Source organism: Podarcis bocagei (assembly GCF_964188305.1).
Source record: "Podarcis bocagei genome assembly, chromosome: 10".
NCBI lineage: Eukaryota > Metazoa > Chordata > Lepidosauria > Squamata > Lacertidae > Podarcis > Podarcis bocagei.
In genome coordinates this window covers 8,184,077-8,207,255 of record NC_138135.1, presented here as the reverse complement: position 1 = coordinate 8,207,255, position 23,179 = coordinate 8,184,077, and the positions used below count along the sequence as shown (strand labels likewise).

The window sequence follows — 23,179 nt, the reverse complement described above, 5'->3', positions numbered from 1 at the left end:
GTATTTGGACCCAGAAGTTCAAGTTAGTAAATCGTGAGACTCTGAATCTCTGGTCTGTGGGTTCAAACCCCATGTTGGACAAAAGATTCCTGCATTGAAAGGGGGTTGGACCAGATAACCCTTCCAATTCTATGACTGTACATCACCTTGCCAACAAAGGTCCATATAGTTAAAGCTATGGTTTTCCCAGTAGTGATGTATGGAAGTGAGAGCTGGACCATACATAAAGAAGGCTGATCGCCGAAGAATTGATGCTTTTGAATTTTGGTGCTGGAGGAGACTCTTGAGAGTCCCATGGACTGAAAGAAGATCAAACCTCTCCATTCTGAAGGAAATCAGCCCTGAGTGCTCACTGGAAGGACAGATCCTGAAACTGAGGCTCCAAGACTTTGGCCACCTCATGAGAAGAGAAGACTCCCTGGAAAAGACCCTGATGTTGGGAAAGATGGAGGGCGCAAGGAGAAGGGGACGACAGAGGACGAGATGGTGGGACAGTGTTCTCGAAGCTACCAACATGGGTTTGACCAAACTGCGGGAGGCAGTGGAAGACAGGAGTGCCTGGCGTACTCTGGTCCAGGGGTCATGAAGAGTCAGACACGACTAAACAACAACAACAACCATTTGCGGGAGTCTTTTTTTTTAGAGGGAGATGGAACATACCCATTTCTTCCCCCCACCCTTTAAGTATTTCTCATTACCCATTTGGCTCCTGTTGCTGATTGGCTGCTGGAACAGCCTTCTGATTGGTTGCTCATTTTATAAAAACTGCCCCATCAGGAGGTCATTCTCAGTCTTCTTGGCCACTCGCTTTGTGGGTTAAAAGTAACACTTAAACTCCCAGCGTAGCCCATCGATAGCAGCAGTTCATAGGTCTCGGCAGCCAGTTTCCTGGACTCTATAATCACATCAATGCAGCTAGGAAAGAATAACAAACAGAAACAGCAGGATGCGAGGCTGTGGGTCGGCCTTCTCTGCCCCACCCACACCGCCCTACCCAATCTAAAAATAAAAATGAGGGGAGTAAAATCCCATTGGCTTTGATCCTCGGGCTGCCAGCATCTCTAGAAACGAAGGTCTTTAGCAACAGCATTTTCTTTACGTAGTTTTCATCATATGCTGACGTCCGTTCCAAAACCAAAGCGTTCCAAAACCAGGGCGCGCTTTCCCATAGAAAGTCATGCAAAACGGATTAATCCGTTCCAGACCTTTAAAAGCAACCCCTAAAACAGCAATTGAAGATGAATTTTACTATCTAACGAGATCATCGATCCATAAAACGAAAGCAATAAACAATGTACTGCCGTCACACAATCAATCCATCAGTAGCTGAACTGGGTTCCACACAGTCACAAAAACAAAACAAAAAAATAGCAAAAACAGACAGACCTCAGCATAACACTCAAAATGGAAGTGTGGCACTCAGAACCATGGGCAGGCAAACTAAGGCCCGGGGGCCGGATCCAGCCCAATTGCCTTCTCAATCCGGCCCATGGACGGTCCGGGAATCAGTGTGTTTTTACATGAGTAGAATGTGTCCTTTTATTTCAAATGCATCTCTGGGTTATTTGTGGGGCATAGGAATTCGTTCACCCCCCCAAAAAAAAAATATAATCCGGCCCCCCACAAGGTCTGAGGGACAGTGGACCGGCCCCCTGCTGAAAAACTTTGCTGACCACTGAAAACCGAAGCGTAATACTCAAAATGGAAGTGTGGCACTTAAATTGGAAGCTTAACACTCAAAATGGAGCACCTTCAGTTTCCGAAAAAGGTTCACAAACCAGAACACATATTTCCAGTTTTGCACTGTTTGGGTTCGAAGTTGTTTGAGTACCAAAGCGTTTGAGAACCAATGTACCCCTGTACTTGGAATGAAGGTTGGAGGAGACTGTGGTGTCTTTCTGACACATCCCCCACCTGAGAATAAGATGGAGGAGCTCACAGCATTAACACCCCCCAAGAAATCTCGTTTCTCCATTAGCCACAGCTTTGGATCCAGCTCAGAGCAAGCAGGTCTCTGTGGCTCCAGCTTCCAACATCCTGTTCAGATACCTCTGGAACTCCTTCCTGCAGGAAGCAGTGGACACCACCAACCCAAAGGGCTCTTGCGCGCCAGTGCTGCTTGCGGATTTCCCACAAGCGTCTGTTCAGCCACTGTGAGAACACTGGCCTGATCCAGGACTCTCTTCTTCAGTCCTTATGATGATGATCATAGGCGCCGACTCCATGGGGCCTGAGGGGGCCCGAGCCCGCTCAAAAATTCATTTGGGGGGGCTCTGCCCCCCAATAATTTAAGAAAATTATTAGGCACCTTGCCAAAAACCGCGCAGGGGACTCCGGCGCGCGCCTCCCAAAGTGACCGGGAGCTCCTGAGAAGGAGCGGGCAGGTCGGTCAGTCAGAGGAAGACCCCCAGCGGCGGGACTTTAGAAAGGAATGGAGCCGCGGGGCCGAGGAACGGCGTATTCGTCGCCGGCGAGGGACCGGGGTGAGGGGAGAATGGAGGGGACGGGAGTTCCCGCCGCCGGAGCGGGGCTTTTTTTCTGGGTTCGGCTAAGGTGACGTTGGTAGGAGGGGGTGGCCGCCTCCCGGCGCGAAGCCTGGGGAGGGCAGGCCGGTTCTTGCATGCAAAAGCACCACTGCCATCCTGCCGCCAGTATGGACCCCGGTATGGGCCCCCCCCAATATTTTTTATAAGTCGGCGCCCCTGATGATGATAATAATAATAATAATAATAATAATAATAATAATAATAATAATAATAATATATTTATACCCCGCCCATCTGGCTGGTGGCTTCCAACAGAACACTAAAATACAATAACATATTAAACATTAAAAGCTTCCCTAAATAGGGGCTGCCTTCGGATGTCTTCTGAATGTCAGGTAGTTGTTGTTCTCTTTGACATGTGGTGGGAGGGCGTTCCACAGGGAAGGCGCCACTACTGAGAAGGCCCTCTGTCTGGTTCCCTGTAACTTGGCTTCTCGCAGGGAAGGAACTGCCAGAAGGCCCTTGGCGCTGGACCTCAGTGTCTGGGCAGAATGATGAAGGTGGAGACGCTCCTTCAGGTATACTGGACTGAGGCCATTCAGGGCTTTAAAGGTCTGCACCAACACTTTGAATTGTGCTTGGAAATGTACTGGGAGCCAGTGTAGGTCTTTCTTTTTTTTTTTAAATGTTTTTATTACTTTTTTTCCAGATAGATATCAACAATACAGAAAAACAAAGAAAACAAGAAAAGAAAAAGAAAGAAAAAAGAAAAACTGATTTTTCCAAAGCTTGTTTCAATCCTCCAACGGACTTCCCCGCATCTCCCGCACAATGCAATCTTTATAATAAATTTGTCAGCAAATTATAACCTTGTTTCATGTATTTCTTTTGTACTTTCAGTTGCATTTTAAGTTTAAATTACTTATTATCCAATTACTCTATAAACACATATATTATCCTTTTTTTAAAAAACATTTAAACATTGGTTCTTTCATTAATGTTATCTAATTTCCATGTCATCAACTCTCATTGCTGGAGCTAACCTTTCTAAATCATGCGAATTTTTATAGTTCATATAACTTATAAAATTTTTGCAAATAGTCCTTAAATTTTTTCCAATCCTCCTCAATTGTTTCTTCTCCCAAATCTCGGATTCTGGCATTCATCTCGGCCAATTCCATATAGTCCATCAATTGCGTTTGCCACTTTTCCAGGGTGGGCAAATCTTGAGTCTTCCAATATTTTGCGATAAGTATTCTTGCTGCTGTAGTTGCATACATAAAAAACGTTCTATCCTTCTTTAACACCTTTTGGCTGACAATGCCCAAGAGGAAGGCCTCCGGTTTCTTAGGAAAGGTGTACTTAAACACCTTTTTTAACTCATTGTAGATCATTTCCCAGAAGGCCTTCACTCTTGGACAGGTCCACCAAAGGTGAAAGAATGTCCCTTCAGCCTCCTTACATTTCCAACATTTGTTATCGGACAGATGATATATCTTAGCGAGCTTGATTGGGGTCATGTACCACCTGTATATCATTTTCATAATGTTTTCTTTCAGGGCATTACATGCCGTAAATTTCATACCGGTGGTCCATAACCTTTCCCAGTCTTCAAACATAATGTTGTACCCAATGTCTTGAGCCCATTTAATCATGGCTGATTTAACTGTTTCATCCTGAGTATTCCATTTAAGCAGCAAGTTATACATTCTCGATAATACCTTGGTCTTTGGTTCTAACAGCTCTGTTTCAAGTTTCGATTTTTCCACCTGGAATCCTGTTTTTTTATCCAACTTAAAAACCTCATTAATTTGGGCATAATGAAACCAATCTTGCACCTTATCCTTTAATTTTTCATAGCTCTGCAATCTCCAATTATCTCCTATCTTTTCTATTATTTCCCAATATTTCGGCCAACCGGCCTCCATATTGGGTTTTTTCCGGGCCTTGGCCTCAACTGGTGATAACCACCTCGGAGTCTTACTTTCAAGTAAGTCCTTGTATTTTGTCCAGACCATAAATATTGCTTTCCTGACAATATGGTTTTTAAACGGAGCCAGTGTAGGTCTTTCAAGACCGGTGTTATATGGTCTCGGCAGCCGCTCCCAGCCACCAGTCTAGCTGCCGCATTCTGGATTAGTTGTTGTTTCCGGGTCACCTTCAAAGGCAGCCCCATGTAGAGCGCATTGCAGTAGTCCACGCGGGAGATAACCAGAGCATGCACCACTCTGGCGAGACAGTCCGCGGGCAGGGAGGGTCTCAGCCAGCGTACCTGGTGGAGCTGCCCTGGACACAGAATTGACCTGCGCCTCCATGGACAGCTGTGAGTCCAAAATGACTCCCAGGCTGCGCACCTGGTCCTTCAGGGGCACAGTTACCCCATTCAGTACCAGAGAGTCCTCCACACCTGCCCGCCTCCTGTCCCCCCAAAACAGTACTTCTGTCTTGTCAGGATTCAACCTCAATCTGTTAGCCACCATACAAAGGTGAACCTCACCTTTCCCATCTGGCCTCTGCCCATTCCTCTCTGCCACCGTTGTGTGTCTAGCCTCAGATTATCAGCCTTTAGAATGGCGCAAGCATTCAAGAAGGATGGAATATTAGCAATGCCATTGTTGTACCATTCAGGGCAGCGTTATTGTTGGGCAATGAAGTGCAACGAGACACTTTTCTAATCTCCTTATGTAACCGGATCTGAAAGCACAACAGTGACTCTGAATTCTTCGCTGTCTCAGTCACAGAAAAGGAGGATGGAAACGACCGATTGGGACATCTCCCTCACCCATCCCTTGTGACTCACGATGGGCTCACCTGTTCACTCAGACGATGCTCGGATGATCCCACCCTTCTCATGCCTTCGCTGAAAAGGACAGCATCGCCGCTGAGCTTTCAGTGATTTAGTCACCAGGATCTGACCCCCGGCTCCCCTTCCACTGGGGACGGCAAGAGCCGGAAACCCTGTGATGGCTTCACGGTGGCTGGGCTTGTCTGCTAAGGAATTTCTTGCCATCAGGTGCTCTTACCAGCTATAAATACAGGCATGTTCCTAGTCCGTATGTCGGAGGCAGTGCGGTGCAGTGGTTAGAGTGATGGACTAGGTCCTTGGAGATGAAGTTCTGAATCTCCACTTGGCTATGAACATCACTGGGTGACCCTGGTGGGGCGGGCAGTCACTACCTCTCAACCCAGTCTACCTCACAAGGTTGTGGTCGAGCTTAAAGGAGCAGGTGGAGCGCTACGTAGGTCACCTTGAGCTCCTTGCAGGAAAAGCTGGGATATCAATGCAATAAACAAGCAGGCGGCAGCCGTAGGGGTCCAATCCACTATCCATCCTAAAGATGCCAAATGAAATTGTCAGGGCTGCCACTCAGTCCCAGCTCACATAGGACCACGCTAGCCAGCGTTCAGGTTAAAAGAGTCTTTATTGGATTACAGGTTCCATTTCCAAACTGCAATGTGCAGCCCTACTTCTTCTAGGTCAGACCGGCGAAGACCCGTCTGAGTCTCCGCCTCTAGCACACCAGCTTAATATCCTAGCCTTGCTCCACCTCCTGCGCCTTTCCTTCCGTCTCTGGGTCCTTCTGCCCCCCGGGGTCTCTTCTTTCCTACTCTCTTCTGACGCGGACCCCCCTGACCCTTCCGCCTCCTTGCGGCGGGCTTTGGGACCTGGCTCACTCTCTGGGCTGCTTACTGCGCCAGCTTCCGCTACATTTGAACTTGGCGCGCGCGCCCAACTCTCCACCTTCCTCTTGATCGTTTCGTCGCTCCCCGGGGTGGGCGTGACTACTCCTGACTCATGCCCTCCCTCCTTCTGAAAGCCTCCGGAACCCGATATCTGGTCCCCTTCCTCCCCGCTGCTCCCGGCTGGGTACGTGGGTCCCGATCTCCAACTGCTGCTCTCTGATCCCTCTCTGGACCCTTCTTCCTGGGGTGTCCCCCTGTTTTCCCCCCTTGCTCTGACCGCTGGCGCTCCCTTCTGGGAATCCTCGGACTCACTGGATAAGCTCGGCGATCTCGGTTCGTCATCCCCACTCATCTTTCCTTCGTATTCCTCCCCCTCGCTCTCTGTCTCCTCCCTTCTCTGCGTCTCTGCTCCTGAACCCCTGACATCCATCCCCCCCTCGAAGCCCCCCCTTCCCCCCTCCCCGCTTTCAAGGGTGGTTGCTGGGTGCTCCATCATCACAGGAGTGAATGCCGGATACAGTTCGCTCCTCGTCGCTGGCCGCCAACTGAAGATCTCCGAGTCTTCCTCCTCGCGTTCGTCAACGTTGAGCTGCTCCGCCTCCATTTCGGTGCCGCCGTGCTCGAAACCGAGATCCTCCCCGCACACGTCCATGTCAGTCTCTGCGTCGGTCGCTTGACCTGGCATCTCCAGCCACCTCCGGCGCCACTGCTCCTCTGGCCGATCGTCCCACCAATACGAGGTGTCGGACGCCGAACCCTCCGGTGACCCCTCTGGGGAACGTGTGCGCTGTGCGGGCTCCCCGTCCGAGTCGAAGCCATGGAACGTGCTGGAGGAAAGTGTGGGTGTGAACAGCCAGTCGTCGAAGAAGCCTGCTGGCATGGGTCTGTGTGGGAAAAGGGCATGAAACTCGTCCTTGAGCAGGGGTTCCTCCAAAGCGTAGTCTGGCACCCAGCTATTAGCACTGGCCCGGGTGCCCTCTCTGGCTAGGAGGTATTCCACTCCGTCTTCCCCCCATCTGGAGTCCAAAATCTCCGTGACTTCGTTGATGGGGTCCTGCTGTGGCAATCTCCCCGCCTCCGTCCGCTCCTGAGACGGACTCGGTGCTGTTCCTGGTTCCTGGAACCTGTGAGGTGTCCTGTAGGGAGTGAGCACCGACCTGTGGAACACCGGATGCATCCTGGAACCCTCCGGTAGCACCAGCCTGAAAGCTACTGGGTTGATCTGCGCTTCGACTTGGTATGGACCGAGTTGCTTGTGCCCCAACTTCTTTTTGGCTAACGATCTGGTCGGCACTGCGTGGGCTGCCAACCAGACCCAGTCTCCCACTCGGATCTCTTCGCCAACCCGCCTGTGCTTGTCCGCTTGCACCTTGTAAGCGTGCTTCGCTAGCTCCAGCTGCCGTCGGAGTTGATCGTGGACCTCCTGCAACTCAGACGCGAAAGCGTCCGCCGTCTGCGGTTCCCCTTCCCCCACTCTGTCCAGTCCCGGGAAGGTTCTGGGATTCCTCCCATTGTTGGCGAAGAACGGCGTCACCCCTGTGGACACGTGCTTCGTGTTGTTGTAGGCAAACTCGGCGAGCGGTAGGTAATCCACCCACGTCGCAGGCTGTTGATTGGCATAGCATCTCAGGTACTGCTGCATGATGGCATTGACCCTCTCCGCTTGCCCGTTGGTCTGCGGGTGTCTCGCTGATGTCAGGTTGATCTTGACGTTCAGGAAGCCCATCAGCTTCTGCCAGAAATTCGAGATGAACTGGCGACCGCGGTCGGACAGTATAGACCGCGGCAGCCCGTGCACTTTGAACACGTGATCTATGAACAGTTTGGCTGTTTGTTCTGCCGTGGCCACCTTCGCACACGGTATGAAGTGTGCCATCTTGGTGAACAAGTCCACCACCACTAGTACAGCTGTCTTGCCTCTCGAGCTGGGGAGATCCGTGACAAAGTCCAGGGCCACCCTCTCCCACGGTTCAAACGGCGTTTGCAGCGGTTCCAGCAGTCCCGCCGGTGGTTTGTGCACCGGTTTGGCCCTCTGGCAGGTGTCGCACCTCGCGACGTAGTCCGCGACTTCCCCTCTCAGTCTGGGCCACCAAAAGTCCCTTGCGACTAATTCCACCGTTTTTTCCGTGCCAAAGTGCCCGGCCGTGGGTGCGTCGTGCAACTGCTGCAGTACCTTGGCGCGAAGTTCATCTCCCGGCACGTAGATGGCCCCTTTACGTAAGAGCAAGCCGTCCCGTATCTGGAACTCGTCGCTCTTCGCTGTGCCCTTGTGCACCTCGGCTATCTTCGCCTGCGCGAATGAGTCGTCCTGCAACGCCCGCCGCACCGCATCCAGGTCTACTGTGGCTGAAGCGCACGCCCACGCAGCTGGCGCGAAGATGTGCATGGCTGCCGCTGGCGTCGCCTCTTCGAGGTATTGCGGTTTTCGGGACAGTGCATCCGCCATGATGTTGGTGTCGCCTGGGACGTACTCTATTCGGAAATCGAAGTCAGCAAAGAACTCCGCCCAACGTATCTGCCTCTGGTTCAGGAACTTCGCCGTGCGCCAGTGCTCCAGATTCTTGTGGTCCGTGCAGACCTGCACCGTGTGCTTGGCGCCGATCAGGAAGTGTCTCCACGCCTTGAAGGCTGCATGAATGGCAAGCAACTCCCTGTCCCAGATGGTGTAGTTCTGCTCCGACTTGGTGAGCTTTCTGGAGTAGAACGCTCCCGGCCTCCAGACCCCCTGTGGGTCCCTCTGCAGCAGGACAGCTCCCACTGCTCTATCGGACGCGTCTGTCTCTACCCGCATCGGTCTGCTGGGGTCGATATGCAGCAGTTGCTCTTCCGACGCGAAGAGACGCTTGAGTGCCTGAAAGGACTGCTCCGCCTGCTCCGTCCAGATGAATTTCTTTTTCTTGGAGCTTAGCGTGTCCGTAATAGCCGCCGTCTGCATCGCGAACCCTTTGATAAACTTGCGATAGAAGTTGGCGAAGCCGACAAACCGCTGGACCTCCTTCCGGTTGCGCGGGCTCTTCCAATCCAACACCGCTCGAACCTTGGCGCTGTCCATGGCTAGCCCCTTGTCCGACAACTTGTAACCCAAGAAATCCACCTCCGTCGTGTCGAACTGGCACTTCTCCAGTTTGGCGTACAGTCTATGCTGCTGCAACCTCTCCAGCACCTCCCGAACATCCTGGTCATGTGCTTGCTGCGACTCGGAGAATATCAGGATGTCATCCAGAAAGCAGACGCACTTCTTGTAGAGGAGTCCCGCCAACACATGATGCATGAAAGCTTGAAAACAGTGAGAACCGTTTTGCAATCCAAACGGCATCACTCTGTACTCGTAGGTTCCCAGAGGCGTGAACATGGCTGTCTTCCACTCATCGCCCTCCCTCATGCGGATGAGATTGTACGCCCCTCGCAGGTCCAACTTGGTAAACACGCGTCCCTTGCGCACCGTCGCCAGTAGGTCGTCAATCCTGGGCATGGGGAAATCAGAGGGCTTGGTCATCTTGTTCAAGAGGCGAAAATCCACCACCAGCCTTTTTTGGGGCGTGTCCTTCTTCTTCACAAAGAAAACAGGACTGCCCCCTACTGCCCTGGACTCCCGGATGAAACCGCGCTCCAAATTGTGATCTATGAACTGTTTGAATTCCTGTAGTTCATCCTCCGACATGGAATACAGCTTCCCCTTCGGTAGCGTCGCCCCTGGTAGGAGGTCAATCTTGCAGTCATATTGCCTGTGCGGTGGTAACTTGTCTGCCTCCTTCTCGCAGAAGACCTCCAGAAAGTCTGCGTATTTGTGGGGGACTGCTTGCAACGTTCCCAACTGCAGTTGTGATTCCTCCTCCTCTCCCTCCTGTTCGGGCAGGATGCAGTGTTCTGCGCAGTAAGAGGAGCCGAAGATCAGCTGTCGCTGGTACCAAGCCAGTGTCGGACTGTGCCTGTCCAGCCAACTCATGCCCAACACAATGGGTGTGTCCGACAGGCGGGTGACGTTAAAACTGATGACTTCCCTGTGGTTGCCAAGGCGCATCACCATTGGCGGCGTTTGCTTCACCACCTGCCCCCCCAGCAACTCTCTACCATCCACTGTGACGACTTGCAGGGGCAGAGTGGCCGGTAATAGCTGTATAGCGTGCTGCTCCACAAAATCCTGTGCTATAAAGTCTGCGTTGCTTCCAGAATCCACAGAAAGCGGCACTTCGATAGTGACGCCATCGGGCAGCTGGAGAGATGCTGTGAGTTGCACTACTGGTTTGGGCGGGAGGGGGTCCGTGGGTTGCAAGATTGCTGGGGACTGCTTCAGTGATGCGTCTGGCTGGGCCCCAGTGCCTCTGTCTCCAGCCAGACATCGTCGTTTCCCTGCTGTTGTTCGCTGTGTTGCGTGGCCGCTTTCACCGTTGCGGAGGCTGCAGTGTGCTTGGAGCTCCTCTGGGGACACTCTTTCGCCAAGTGTTGAGAGCTGTCGCATATATAACACTTCCTGGTCCCTCTAGGAGTTTTAGTCTTGACTGCCGCCGGTGCAGGGGCTCTGGTAGCTGACTGAGCCCTGGCGCCTCCCACCTCCATAGGTTCCACTCCCCCTCCTGGCGGAGGTGTGGATTGCGCACGCGCAGCTTCCCTGGGAACGAAAGAGAAACTTCTCGCTGCTTCGCGCCCTCCACGTCCTTCGTCTCTGCACCATGGACGTTCTTCCAGCCTCACCCCCACAGTCAGCGCCCTTTGGACCACCTCCTGCGTGCTCCGGGGCCTCTCCCCCCTCGCAATTTCGTCTTTAACAGCACTGCTCAAACCTTCCCAGAAGAGGTCTCTGACTGGGGGCGAATCCCGGTCCCATTCTAAGGCACTGACCAGCGCAAAAAAGCGGGCGTGATACTGGCGTACGCTCGCCCTCCCTTGTTTCAGTCCATGAATCTCCCGTCGGGCAAGATCCACGTCAATGGTAGATAAAAAGCACGCATCCATCGCTTTGATAAAGGCATCTGCATTCTGAAGCGCCGGATCTTTATCCCTCCACAAATTGCGTAGCCACGCTTTCGCATCCCCATGCAAATGGGATAGTATAAACCCCACTTTCTCTTCCTCATCCCTAAAGTCTTTCGCCAGCAGTTGCAGTGCGCACATTACGTCTGCTCGAAAATTGGGGTACTGTTGTAAATTCCCATCGAAGTGAGCCACAAGCCCTCCTGCTCTCCGTGCCAACCCAACCCCCTCCGGTCTGGGTCCTGGCTGCCCATGCTTAACCAATGCTTCAAACCTGGCGTGGAGATCTCTGTAGGCGGCTGCCGCATCCTCCTCCCTTTTCTTGGATGCCTGTACCTCCGCGTTCAATTGGGTCACTGCCTGTTGCAGCGCTGAAATTTTCTCTGCTTCCGTCATCTCTGCCAACCGTTGTGAGCTCGCTCCCAAACACCAATTTCCTCCTCTCGCTGCTTCTGCCTCCGCTGCGAGGTATCAGGTGTCCGAAGCTTTAAAGAGATGGGTCTTACTGTCAGGGCTGCCACTCAGTCCCAGCTCACATAGGACCACGCTAGCCAGCGTTCAGGTTAAAAGAGTCTTTATTGGATTACAGGTTCCATTTCCAAACTGCAATGTGCAGCCCTACTTCTTCTAGGTCAGACCGGCGAAGACCCGTCTGAGTCTCCGCCTCTAGCACACCAGCTTAATATCCTAGCCTTGCTCCACCTCCTGCGCCTTTCCTTCCGTCTCTGGGTCCTTCTGCCCCCCGGGGTCTCCTTTTTCCTACTCTCTTCTGACGCGGACCCCCCTGACCCTTCCGCCTCCTTGCGGCGGGCTTTGGGACCTGGCTCACTCTCTGGGCTGCTTACTGCGCCAGCTTCCGCTACATTAGAACTTGGCGCGCGCGCCCAACTCTCCACCTTCCTCTTGATCGTTTCGTCGCTCCCCGAGGTGGGCGTGACTACTCCTGACTCATGCCCTCCCTCCTTCTGAAAGCCTCCGGAACCCGATATCTGGTCCCCTTCCTCCCCGCTGCTCCCGGCTGGGTACGTGGGTCCCGATCTCCAACTGCTGCTCTCTGATCCCTCTCTGGACCCTTCTTCCTGGGGTGTCCCCCTGTTTTCCCCCCTTGCTCTGACCGCTGGCGCTCCCTTCTGGGAATCCTCGGACTCACTGGATAAGCTCGGCGATCTCGGTTTGTCATCCCCACTCATCTTTCCTTCGTATTCCTCCCCCTCGCTCTCTGTCTCCTCCCTTCTCTGCGTCTCTGCTCCTGAACCCCTGACAGAAATGATTAAGGATTAACGAAAACACACAGAGACATGACGCCGTAGCCTCATTTATCACACCTGTAGCATTCTGGGTTGTTGTTTTTTCTTTCTTTCTTTTTTATTTGAAATTTTATTTACAACATAACATAACCCCCACCCCAGTACATAAATCCACCCTCATTAAACGTGAACATAACATACAATGAGCATAACATACAACAATACAAACAACCAAATAAAAGACTTCCTTTATCCTGTATCTGGGCTCCTTATTTACTTCTTATAAGCTGTTTCCTTTATGAGTAATTATTAAGATTTTTCCAATTCTAACTTAAATATCCACAAAGTCTCCTGCAGACATTAATCGAAACAAGTCCAGCTATGTATTTTAGGGCACTGTTCTGTGAAGTATTCTCTGCATTTCCCCCATGCTTTTTGAAACTCTTGTCTTGTGTGATCTCTAATTGCCTCTGTTAATCTAGCCAGTTCAATATTCTCTAACAGTTTGTCTTGCCATTCCTTTTTTGTTGGCACAGTTTCTTTTTCCCAGTTTTTAGCAGTTAGAATCCTTGCCGCTCCTGTGGCATAGAGGAATATTTTCTGATCTTCTCTAGCTATGACTGTGTCCGTTATCCCGAGTAGAAAAGCTTCTGTATTTTTCATAAGGTTATACTTAAACATTTTTTAAAGCTCGTCATACACTATGTTCCAGAAGCTTTTGATTTTTTCGCAGCTCCACCAAACATGTATAAGTGTCCCCTCTGTTTTACCACACCTCCAGCACAGAATTGTTTTTGTCTTATCCGTTTTAGCTATTTTGGTAGGTGTTAAGTATCATCTATAAAACATTTATGGGGACACGGGTGGCGCTGTAGGTTAAACCACAGAGCCTAGGACTTGCTGATCAGAAGGTCGGCGGTTCAAATCCCCGCGACGGGGTGAGCTCCTGTTGTTCGGTCCCTGCTCCTGCCAACCTAGCAGTTCGAAAGCACACCTGTGCAAGTAGATAAGTAGGTACCACTCTGGTGGGAAGGTAAACGGCATTTCTGTGTGCTGCTCTGATTCACCAGAACTTAGTCATGCTGGCCACATGACCCAGAAGCTGTACGCCGGCTCCCTCGGCCAATAAAGCGAGATGAGCGCCGCAACCCCAGAGTCTGCCACGACTGGACCTGATGGTCAGGGGTCCCTTTACCTTTACCTATAAAACATTTATCACACCTGTAGCATTCTGAAAAACAATATAACCTGCCAGCCAACTATGGTTGGAAATCCTGCACAGGGAAGGAAAATAAAGGATTTATCTCGGTTTTTGTGGGCAAGGGGTGTGGAGGAACTGAGTGGCAGGTGGGCCAGGTGGCTGCCGTGAGCCACGCGATAACAGGTGAGGCAGCTTTGTGCTCTGGCGGTTGGGATGAAAGGTGAGTCATGACGGCCGCCACACTTGCAAAGGATGGAGGGGACAACGCACCTCTCCTCCCCCTCTTTTTCCGGCTGCAAAGCTGCAATTTTCGGGTCTGCCCTACGACCACAATCTGATGGGGCAGGAGGCTTAGCCTTTAATGAGGGCATCGCTGGCCCTGCAGCCGGGGACAGCCGTCACCTGCGGCTTGCCTTCAAAACACTACTTATCTCTGGTGGGGTTTTAACTTTGGGGAAAACAAACAGAGAGCCCAAATAACTGGTTTGGCATAGCTTCAGGGTCTAAAGAAGGGAGGACGACAGGCGTGTTTGTCGCTTGGCCTGCGTGTCTGAAAGGGGCCTTGAATGTCCACACTGCTGTATGTCCCTATCCTTCCTTCCTTCCTTCCTTCCTTCCTTCCTTCCTTCCTTCCTTCCTTCCTTCCTTCCTTCCTTCCTTCCCTCCCTCCCTCCCTCCCTCCCTCCCTCCCTCCTTCCTTCCTTCCTTCCTTCCTTCCTTCACAAGAGTCATAGAATTGTAGAGATGGAAGGGAACCCAATGGTCATCTCTAGTCCAACCCCCTGCAATGCAGGAAATATTATTATTATTATTATTATTATTATTATTATTATTATTATTATTATTATTATTATTATTATTCACTGCAGATGGTGACAGCAGTCATGAAAGTAAAAGACGCCTGCTTCTTGGGAGAAAAGCAATGACAAACCTAGACAGCATCTTAAAAAGCAGAGACATCACCTTGCCAACAAAGGTCCGTATAGTTCAAGCTATGGTTTTCCCAGTAGTGGTGTGTGGGAGTGAGAGCTGGACCATAAAGAAGGCTGATCGCCAAAGAATGGATGCTTTTGAATTCTGGTGCTGGAGGAGACTCTTGAGAGTCCCATGGACTGCAAGAAGATCAAACCTCTCCATTCTTAAGGAAATCAGCCCAGAGTGCTCACTGGAAGGACAGATCCTGAAGCTGAGGCTCCAAGACTTTGGCTACCTCATGAGAAGAGAAGACTCCCTGGAAAAGACCCTGATGTTGGGAAAGATGGAGGGCACAAGGAGAAGGGGACGACAGAGGACGAGATGGTTGGACAGTGTTCTCGAAGCTACCAGCATGAGTGTGACGAAACTGTGGGAGGCAGTGGAAGACGGGAGTGCATGGCGTGATCTGGTCCAGGGGGTCACGAAGAGTCAGACAACAACAACAATTCCTTTTAGAGAACTCCTAACATGGACATGGGTTTAGATTTAAACCTGATAGAAGCAGCAGCAGCAGCAACAACAACAACCAGATTTGTAATTTCTCTTCCCTGGAAACCTGTTCTCTTCTTGTTTCATTCTGCCGTGTCCGGCTGTCGTTGAAGGCAGATGACGCAAGAAAGGGGGAGCCTCAAATGTGACTAAGCTCTCTAAGAAAACTTCTCACGCTTCATCTATCCTAGAAGAGGCTTTTCTGCAAAAGAGGGAGGCTAACCACTGTGATGTGTGCATTAGCAGAGATTCCAGAAAGATTTGGTGACTCAGACTTGAGCCACAGGAGAGAGACTTTCCCTCAAGGCACAGCTACCCATTTTAGCACCAATTGTTGTGTTGTTTTTTCAGGGAAAGCTCAGCAAATCCTCTTGAGGGAACTTGCCCCTGTCTGGTCCAAGAGTTAAGTCAGCGGGGAGTCATAGAGAGCAGCTTCCTGACACCCACAACCTTTGAAAGTTGAGTTACCTGTTGCGGACTCACACAAACAAGAATCAGTACCACGCATTCCAGATTTACAGATTTATCTGTAATGATACACTGGCGAAAGATATTGGGTATTATATACAATTTACAGCATGGGAGAAGTTATGGAAATGTGACTTAAAATGTACAGCATGTTGTATGCGGAAAGGAAATTACCATATTTTTCCGTGTATAAGACTAAGGTTTTTTACCTAAAAAATTAGATTTAAAATTGGGGCTCGTCTTATACATGGGTAGTGCTGAGGGGGCGTTTTCTTAATTTGGAGTCCCCAAAAATAAGGGGTGTCTTATAAACAGGAGGCGTCTTATACACGGAAAAATATGGTATGTGAAAATAAGGGATCACCAAAGAAGAAGGAGGAGGAGGAGGAGGAGGGGCTAGGAATAATGACCCTGAGATTAAAAGCTCTACTGACTGACCTATAGCACGTTTTACTAGGGAACAATCCAGGGGTTGTTTGGCCAAGTACACACCATATATTCAGTGCTCCATGGTGTCACTGTAAACAGCCATTTCATGTTTGTTCCGGGTGCCGAAATTTGCTGTGAGACTCCAAGTCCCCTCAAAGATCTACTGAAATATACTCAAGAGTCGAGAGTGGATTTCATGCTCTTTATTCAGCTCATAGTGGTGAGGAGGAATGAAAGTTTCCCCAAAGTATCTGCTTTATATACATTATTTACACAATGGGCTGCACGTGATTGGCTAATTCCAGAATTCTCCTGTAGGCCAATCAGGTTGTGGATTCACTTCCATCTGGAGCTGGATTGGGTGGCTCCTGCAGACCAATCATACTGCTGCATTGTTCTAGGACCAATCAGACTGCTGCATTCTGGATCCTATTGTTCTAGGACCAATCAGACTGCTGCAGTTTGGATCCTATTCAACTCAGCACATAACATCTACAATTCCAGGAATTCCACACAAAGAGGGATTGACCCGGGCGGGAATTTGTTCTGGAATCAGCCTCGAGCCCGGATTACTATCCTCACCTAGGCTGCATCGGCTATATTTCGTAAAATTGGTTTGTAAAAAGAACCTCAAAGCGGTTTGCAAAAAGACGGAGCCATAAAATCGAGGAAAATCTTACTCGGCTACGAGGGATCGCCAAAGAAGAAGGTTTCAAGAGGGGCAGAGGTAGGAGGAGGCCCCAGAAATATCTGGGTTGTTTTAACACTTCCCTTCTCCACCCCTCTGCTCCTCTTTCCAGAATTGTTACCCAGAAAAACTCTGGGACTAGAGGACAAGCTGCTCTTTGATGTGGCTGTTTGCCGTCCCGTTTCCATTCACAATCCTCCAGTTGTACAGTTCGATCAAACACACCGAGACGCTTGTCTCGTACATTTCCAGGTGTTCCTTAATCCTTTGTGGCTGCCGGCAGCGCATGTGGCTGGAAGATGTGAGGCAGCCCTGCAAAAATATGACAGCTTGCAAATTTGGATGGAGTGGTGACATAACAGCGCCTCTCGCTTCTCACTCTTTTCCGAAAGGACGGCATTATTCTTTATTATTCTTAATATTTAATTCTTTCCATTTTCTTATTTAAACATATTTTTACGCAACAAATTCCACGTAAAGGTAAAGGGTACCCCTGATCATTAGGTCCAGTCGTGACCGACTCTGGGGTTGTTGCGCTCATCTCGCTTTACTGGCCGAGGGAGCCGGCGTACAGCTTCCGGGTCATGTGGCTAGCAGGACTAAGCTGGAAACGTCGTTTACCTTCCCGCTGGAGCAGTACCTATTTATCTACTTACACTTTGACGTGCTTTCGAACTGCTAGGTGGGCAGGAGCAGGGATCGAGCAATGGGAACTCACCCCGTCGCGAGGATTCGAACCCCCGACCTTCTAATCGGCAAGTTCTAGGCTCTGTGGTTTAACCCACAGCGCCACCCGCGTCCCATAAATTCCACATACCCAGTATTAATATCAACCCCCTCCTTTCTGCTGTTACTTAAGTTATATCTTTTCCTCTGCATATCCAAGTTAAACCTAATTATTTTTGGTCCAAAACAATCATATTTAAAATATTTCACTGCGTGCTTTTATGTCAATCCTGCTAATGGTTTAAGTTGTTTCCTTTTTGAAAATATTCAATAAAGGATTTCCGTTCTAAATTAAAAACTTTTTCTTATTCTTCCGGTATGTTTTGCCATTTCTGCATATTCCAGTAATTTCTGCTGACAATCTTACTGGGTTGGGACTGTTTTTCTTCCTTCCATCCCTGGGCATACCGGTATATCATCCTCGCAGCTGTGGTCGCATACATAAATAATTCTTTTCAGAAAGGACTGTAGGGTCCAACGTCGAAGCATCATGCCAGACAGAGAACAGGCCAAGGGATTAGGCAGTGGTGAGTGTTACGGAACATCTGATTGGTTGAATTGCTCTCGTGTCACAGAGGCAGGTAGGAGGAGCTCGGACTGCCATTGGCGATCCATCAAACTCGATGGATTGTTTGAGCGAAAGACTTTGTTCCGATACGTGAGATTGGATGCCAGCCAGCCAGCCCTTATCAGAAGCCTCAGTCAAAGAAGATGATAAAGAAGATTGGCAAAATAAAATACTGAACTATGCAGGACAAATTATTACAGAAAAGGGCAACTGTTCAAGGCATATTTTTAAAGCTTTGGGTATAGATTCTTACATTAGTATAACTTTTGAAAGTCACTTGTAATAAGATGGAGCAGTTTTTAAAACTGGATTGTTAAGTATATAAGGCAGGCACCCCCAAACTCGGCCCTCCAGATGTTTTTTGGGACTACAACTCCCATCACCCCTAGCTAATATGACCAGTGGTCAGGGATGATGGGAATTGTAGTCCTAAAACATCTGGAGGGCCGAGTTTGGGGGTGCCTGGTATGCGGTAAGGTTTTGTGGATGTGCATGAACAAGTATATGATAATGGAACTGTTACGTACTGAGTTGAATAGGATCCAAAATGCAGCAATCTGATTGGTCCTAGAACAATAGGATCCAGAATGCAGTAGTCTGATTGGTCCGCAGGAGCCACCCAATCCAGCTCAAAAATCAAAAATCAAATAGATAATCCCCAGGGCTAGCTGGCTGAACTGGTCCTACGTGGGCCAGCGAGGAGGCCAGGGGAGAATTAGCTGTGGGGTCTCAGAGCGGGTAATCTTCATAAAAGGGGAGGGGGAGGGAAGAGAAGGGAAATAAAAGATCTGGCTGAATTCAAATTAAAGGCCAGGTGGAATAGCTCTGTCTTACAGGCCCGACGGAAGGAGGTTAAATCCTGCAGGGCCCTGGTCTCATCGGACAGAGCATTCCACTAGGTCGGAGCCATCACTGAGAAGGCCCTGGCCCTGGTGGAGGATAGTCTGACTTCCTTAGGGACCTCTAAACTATGATTATTCATGGACCTTCAGGTCCTCTGCGGGACAGACCAGGAGAAGCGGTCCCGTAGATACGAGGGCCCTAAGCCACAAAGGGCTTTAAAGGTCAAGGTTATGTAATGGTTGCGTATTATATGTTTTCATAATTAAACGAAAACTGAGAACTTGTGGCTATCCAATGAAGCTGGATGCTGGAAGATTCAGGGCAGATAAAAAGATGTCCTTCTTCAGGAAGCACATAGTTAAACAGTGGAACTCCCTGCCACTGGAGGCAGAAATGGCCACAAAATTTAACAGTTTTAAAAGAGGATTAGAGAGATTCATGGAGGAGGAGAGAGCTATTGATGGTTGCTAGCCAGGAAGGCTATGTTCTGCCTACACAAGGTGGAGGCAGCGATGCTTCTGAAGAAAAGTTGCTGTTAAACTGCAGGAAGGGAGATCTGCTCTTGGGTTCAAATCCTGCTGGCGGTTTCCCCATGGCCCACGGTGAGAGCAGGATGCTGGACTTGATGGGACATTGGCCTGATCCTGTAGCTTCTTCTTACGTGTTAGGAGAACCATTCCTGTCACTTGGCACAAGGCGCATTCCTAGGTTCCTAAATTCAAATATTTCCCCAGGCTGCGCAAGATCTCTAGTTTCTTTTAGGCAGATTTTGTTCCTTTCTTTCCAAAGCCCCCTTTCTTCTATGCAGCAGGAGTTTTTATAGTCATTCCGGGACGCAGACGGCCGAAAAGTCCACATCCCTCCCCCTCTTTTTGCCTCAGTACAATAAAGAAACGAGACGTGGAAAATTGTTGTTTTTTTAATTAGAGAAAGTGAAGCGGAGAGGGGCTGCGAGGCATTTGAATCCATTTTTGAAAAAGAGAAAAAGAAAGGCAGGCAGACTTGGACAGATTCCTTCCTGATGACTTTTCCATGCCCTACAGCGACTTGTTTTCAAACCGTCTGCGAGGAGCCAAATCTTGTTTTTTTGGCTAGTAGGGGCCTTTGTTCCCGGGGTTCAAGTCTGCTGGCTTCGACTTCTCACTCTGCAAAGGTGTCGCTGTTAAACTTCCCAGACTGAGGAGGACTAGTTTTCCAACTCTGTGGGATATCTGCATTTTCTCAGGGAGTATGTAATGTTTGTTCTGCGTTACGTTGGACAAAGCGAAGGGCGGTGAACTCTCCATTTAAAATGGCACGCTTGTCAGGATCCCATCGCCCAAGGCTTGGCACCCGAGGGCAACTGCCCATAGCTGTCAACTTACAGATTTGAAAATAAGGGACCAGCAGCCTCGAAAATAAGGGATCAGCAGCCAAAATAAGGGATTTTCAGAGCACAGGTATGTTCGACTTCTGAGCCCCTCCAAGCCAAAGGCAGAAAGCCCAGCCAGCAGCCAAACAAAGCCTCAAGCGGTGGTTCCCACAGCGCAGCAACCCGGCAAAGGGGATGCAGCAAGGAAAACCAGCGCCACCTCTCCACTGGGAAGCGCTGAGCAAAGGCGAGTCCCCAGGCAACGCGGCCGATTTGATTGGCACAAGGCATGCAAGCTCCACCCCCCAGTCGTTCTTAGACTCCTTATTGGGTGAGCAACGCAGCCAAGCAACACAGTTGGACCCTCCCTCCTCCCTGGCCGGCAGGGAGGGAGGGAGAGGAGCTGCTTCCTTTGAAACCCGGGAATTTTACGGGACATCATTAATCCGGGACAGCAGCGGGACACGGCGCTGGGATAAGGGAGTTTCCCACCAAATAAGGGACAGTTGACAGCTATGCACCTGCTTGTGTGCCCCGCCAGAGAGACCCCTCGCTGCTGAGGCTGCCCCTAATATCCCCACACCAGGGCTTGCATTGGGGAGATGCCTGCCATTTTAATAACCCACAATGCTCTGGTGCATTGTGGGAGACTGAACTGACAGGTGACTTGATGCTGGTGGTGCCATCAACACGTTAGATTTCCAGTGGGATCATAGAGTCATAGGGACCCCAAAGGTCCTCTAGTCCAACCCCTTGCAGTGCAGGAATCTCAGCTAAAGCATCCACAACAGCTAACCATCCAAGCTCTGCTTAAAAACCTTCAAGGAAGGAGAGTCCACAACCTCACAAGGGAGATTGTTCCACTCTTGAACAGTTCTTCCTGTCAGAAACTTCTGAAGCATTTTTGTTAGGGATTGTAGGGAAAGACCCGCCAAGGAAATTCAAGAATGTTTTCATGTATGGGACAACGGCGGCAAGAGTCTTAAGGATGGAAGAATGAGGAAATCCCAACTAAAGAACTGTGGCAAGAGAAACTGATGGACTATGCGGAATTGGCGAAATTGACACACAAACTACGTGATAAGGTTCCAGTAGTAGATAGGTAGCCGTGTTGGTCTGCCATAGTCAAAATAAAAAAATTCCTTCCAGTAGCACCTTAAAGACCAACTAAGTTAGTTCTTGGTATGAGCTTTCGTGTGGATCTGGCAACTTCTGTTTCAGTGTATCTGAAGAAGTGTGCATGCACACGAAAGCTCATACCAAGAACTAACTTAGTTGGTCTTTAAGGTGCTACTGGAAGGAATTTTTTTACGTGATAAGGACAACTGTGACTTTAAAGAAAAATGGGAACCTTTTACAAAGTATTTAAAGAAACAACAAAATGAACTGGACTCCTTGGCGTGTTTTGAATAAACATACACATTTTTTTTATTGGTAACATATGGATGGATAAATTAAGGATCTTTATAATTTCATAATAGGCAGAGAATAATATGTGCTGTAAAACCAGAGAGATGAGCTGAGGGAAGATCAAACCTATCCGTTCTTAAGGAAATCAGCCCTGAGTGCTCACTGGAAGGACAGATCCTGAAGCTGAGGCTCCAAGACTTTGGCCACCTCATGAGAAGAGAAGACTCCCTGGAAAAGACCCCGATGTTGGGAAAGAGGGAGGGCACAAGGAGAAGGGGACGACAGAGGACTAGATGGTTGGACAGTGTTCTTGAAGAGACCAACAGTGGTGTAGCGTGGGGGGTGCAGGGGGGCGGCCGCACCGGCGCAACATCTGGGGGTTAGGGTTAGGAGGTGCAAATCCACGGGTTAGGGGGCGCAAATTACTTGCCTTGCCCCAGGTGCTGACAACCCACGCTACGCCACTGGAGACCAACATGATTTTGAGCAAACTGAGGGAGGCAGTGGAAGACAGGAGTGCCTGGCGTGCTCTGGTCCATGGGGTCACGAAGAGTCGGACACGACTAAACGACTAAACAACAACAACAACAACAACAACAACAACAACAACAACAACAACATAAAATTGAAAATCATAAATAACGTAATAATAAAAAGAAAGTTTGAAGGTCGGCTCTTGTTCTGCTGTCCTGCATCTCATTTCGGGAGGCTTTTCCTCTCTCTATATATTAAAAAAGCAGGAATGACCAAACCTGGGATGAGCCTCAAAGGAAACAAAAAATGGAGCCTCAATTTTCTCTCGGCCACTTCTTGAGCGACGCTTCCTGGAGCAATCTCCCCTCTCTACCTGCATGTTTTTACCTGTGCAGTTTTTGAATTGTTAAAGCAAAGAGGCTGTTGCCAAGCCAAACACCAAACACCAAGCCTCCATCCCCTCCCTGTTATGAGGAAACCTCCTTGGCTTGTTTATTTTCCTTCCAGACAAGCGAGGACTTGCTTTCCCCCCCTCAGAGCTTGTCATTTGCAGGAACATTTCATAAGGCTCACCAGGAGGGACCGTGGCAAAGAGAGAGGAAGAGAGAGAAAAGAAGGCGGTTATTGGACACGGCGGGGACCAAACCACAGAAACGGACGGTGTCTCCTTTCTTGCCGAACTCAGCCAGCACCGTCACGCCCTGGATTTGGGGAATAATAAAGGGCTTACCTGCAGCTCCGGGTGCAAAAGTTCAACCGCAAACCCAACACCTGAGACGTTTCTCTCCCTGCCTCGCTTCACCTGCTCTTACATGAGACTGGGTGGTGACAAATCGCCGGGAACGGAAAAAAGGCCTTTTTCGGAGCCAAACTCCACTCCGATCATAAACATGCAACTGATGGTCAAAGCGACACCCTCATATAGCTGTACAGTGGTACCTTGGTTCTCAAACTTAAATTGGTTCAATAATAATAATAATAATAATAATAATAATAATAATAATAATAATAATAATAATAATTTATTATTTATACCCCGCCCATCTGCCTGGGTTTCCCCAGCCACTCTGGGCGGCTTCCAACAAAACACTAAAATACAATAACCTATTAAACATTAAAAGCTTCCCTAAACAGGGCTGCCTTCAGATGTCTTCTAAAAGTTTGGTAGC

At 49.6% G+C, this 23,179-nt stretch overlaps 1 long non-coding RNA gene across 1 annotated transcript in view; it reads right to left on the bottom strand.

Moving 5' to 3' along the window:
- The window catches only part of LOC308595907, a 37,152-nt gene extending 14,211 nt beyond the window's left edge, over nucleotides 1–22,941 (bottom strand). The window contains exon 1 of the long non-coding RNA XR_014012203.1: nucleotides 22,741–22,941. This is a non-coding gene — a long non-coding RNA (uncharacterized lncRNA). The remainder of the gene's footprint in view (nucleotides 1–22,740) is intronic.
- Nucleotides 22,942–23,179: the final 238 nt, after the last annotated feature.